This window comes from Dendrobium catenatum, unplaced genomic scaffold (genome assembly GCF_001605985.2).
Source record: "Dendrobium catenatum unplaced genomic scaffold, ASM160598v2 fragScaff_scaffold_1344, whole genome shotgun sequence".
In the NCBI taxonomy this organism is placed as follows: Eukaryota; Viridiplantae; Streptophyta; class Magnoliopsida; order Asparagales; family Orchidaceae; genus Dendrobium; species Dendrobium catenatum.
In genome coordinates this window covers 172,774-175,993 of record NW_021319806.1, presented here as the reverse complement: position 1 = coordinate 175,993, position 3,220 = coordinate 172,774, and positions in this window count along the sequence as shown.

The following is a 3,220-nucleotide window of genomic DNA, read 5'->3' as shown; positions in this document are numbered from 1 at the left end:
TCTTGGGAAAAACACTCATTTCCTGGACAGTTAAAAAGCAGCATACAGTGGCTCGGTCGTCCACTGAATCAGAGTATAGAGCTATAGCAGCTCTCACGGCAAATATTATTTGGCTTCGAAGATTACTTTCAGAATTCGGTCTTCCTCAATCTTCTCCTACTGATATGTTTTGCGACAACACGTCAGCCATAGCATTAGCAAACAATCCAGTGTTCCATGCCAGGACTAAACATATAGAAATTGATCAAAAATTCATCAGAGATCACATTCAACAAAATCATATTCATCTTTTACCAATCAGTACTGTCGATCAAACCGCTGACATTCTTACCAAACCTCTATCGACACCACGGTTTGAGCTACTTCGATCCAAACTGACGGTCTCCAAAGATCCATCAGCTTGCGGGGGCATATTAGAATATAAAACCAGTTAAATATTATATTCGTTTTAGTAAATGCTGACATGGCATTATTTCATTTGTTCTCAAGAAACTGTAGCTAGTAGAAGCTGTATATATATCATTTAATACGTCTTGTCTGGGTAATAATAACAATTTACTTTTTCTTGTTCTCTTCTCTGCTTTTTCCTTTCTCCGGTTTAATTTCCACACTATCATTTTAAAAGAAAAGTATCAAATAAGTAATTAAAATCAAAATATAATCAAACATCTTGATTGATTTGATCAATAATCATAGCTTAATTAAAGTTTTAATTTAATTAATTGATATGTTTTGAGTCAATATGAAATTCCGATCAATTTTGCATTAAAAGGTATCATATGTACCGCTACTTGTGAGATAATCTAATAATCACGTGGATAAATAGCATGGATAAATAGTTGCTAAATGGCCCGAATAAATCCTTCGAATTAAGCCTGTCCTTAAATAGTTTTAATTTAAATGACTAAATCTATTTATGTATTTTAAAATAAGGTTTATTTTAAAATAGTTAACAATTTTTCTTACATCCAATCATTTTTTTCAGATGATTAGATTTAACAATTGGATAATAATAAAATAATCATGATAAATGACCGCCAACACCTCTACTCGCTTCTTGCCAGACCTAAAAAAAATAAATTTTTTTATTATATGATTTTTTAGATAATTTGTCCATAATATATTTTTTTAGTTTTTATTATAAGCGTTTTTAGGCAATTGCCCACTCTAAAAGTTTAAAATGCTATGGTCTTTAGGCAATTGGCTCCGGCATAATTAAATACATTTTGTAGTGATGTTATTGTAAGGGAACGATGAACCAAATACAAAGAAAAATAATAAAGAGAAATCCCTACAACTAAAATTTGTCCCCCAAATACATTGGTCTTTAGGTTTAACCCCGCCAGGAGGCGCTGCCCCCTTAGACCACCGACATATCTGTGAAATCTCTGCACTTTTACTTATAAGTTTGCCTTCACTGAGCATTTTGGATGGTTCTGCCCCGACTGCTTGCCACCGTAACTTGCTTGTCCTCTCCGCCACCATCGTTGCTCGATGTCAATTACCTCCTATTATTGTTGCAGCTGCTTGCCGCCAGCAAGTCATTAGTCACCATCATCATTGAATTTTATATTTTATTTATTTTAATTCAAATAAAATAAAATAATCATATTTATTTATTTTATGGTTATTCTTTTTACATCAAAACCCCTAATCAAAGAAGCATAAAATTCCATCCCCTATTACAAGCGACGTCGCATTCAACTTGACTTTGACTATCTTCTTTTGGTCAGAAAATTATTTTCCTCTGCAGAGCTGTTTTTCTTGATTTTGATGGAATGGAATGAGATGCGATACCTTCTTCTCTATGAGGTGATGGGCAATAGGCTTTTTATTATTCTTTTTAATATTTTAATTAACAACCCTCATCTATCTTAAATTATTAAGATAAATTGATTAGTGCAAAGGTTAATAATGGACTCTATCATAGGCTTAAAGTTGTTGTAAGAACTAAGAACAACAATCATATTTCTCTAATTTCAAACATAGATTTTAAGCTACCTAAATCTTAAATAATAATAACTTTTTTAAATACTATTGTGATATTATGATATGTACATAACGCATAAAATGGTCATGACCATAGCAATACGGGTCGGGTAAACCCAACAACCCATGCGGGTTAGGTCTTGGTTGAAATACTTGATCAGTTTTCAAAAACGGGTCTAGTTCGAGTTGAGTAAATTAGTATCGGGTCACAGATCAGTTTCGAGTTTGACCCGAACCTGACCCATGACCTGAATTTAATAGCCCTACTGCATTTCATCTACAGAACAACCACAAAAAAATAAGTTTTAAATTGAGCAACAAAATTATTCTACTCATTTTAATATGAATGATATAAGAAGTAGACTGAAATTGTATAAATCAAAACATCAAAAATATTAATTAATTCAAAAATTGAGGATTTGAATATAGTGAATATGATGGCTAAACTTACTTTGATAGAGACCTTCACTCTCTCGATTCTTTGAAGCAGTGATTTTTAATACTATTTTCAATAACATTTATATTTTAAATTTAATTTCAAATTTTGAATTTAAATATGAATTTATAAAAAAAAATTATATTTTATACTAGTTATCAGCTATTCCATTAAAATATTAAATTTAAATTAAGTTCGAATTGAATTTACATATAAAATAAATTGTTAAAATCCCTCTATTAAATTAGCCACAAATTCTATTAAAATTATCTTAATTCTAATTCTCTTTATTTTTAAAATATTCCCAAAATAAATCCACCACAAATTCCTCACTCAAATTCAAATTAAAAAATTAAAATAAACTTTTAACAATCTTAGCATGTTATGTGAAATGCGATTTTAAGCAATAATACGAATTTGAGAGCGACGGTCTCGCCTAATGTTTAAAGAAAAAAAAAAACGCTCAAAATATTCTGATGTAATTTTTATAATTTATTTAATTATTTTTAGAGTTAAATTAATAAATTATTTTATAAATATATATATTCAAATAGTCATGAAATTAATCAAAATTCAAAATTAATCACCCACTTAAATTTATCGAAATTGTAGTTATGCAGCTAAAGCTTGTTTTGTTATTCCAAAACACGACAGCTTTTATTCTATATTTTTTAAGTTATCATCGCTTCTGTTTAATTTAATCTAAAAATTGGAAAGAAAATCACACAGCGATAAAAAAAAGGATTTTTTTCTTAATAAAAAGAATACTCACACTAATCTATATCTCTCTCTGGA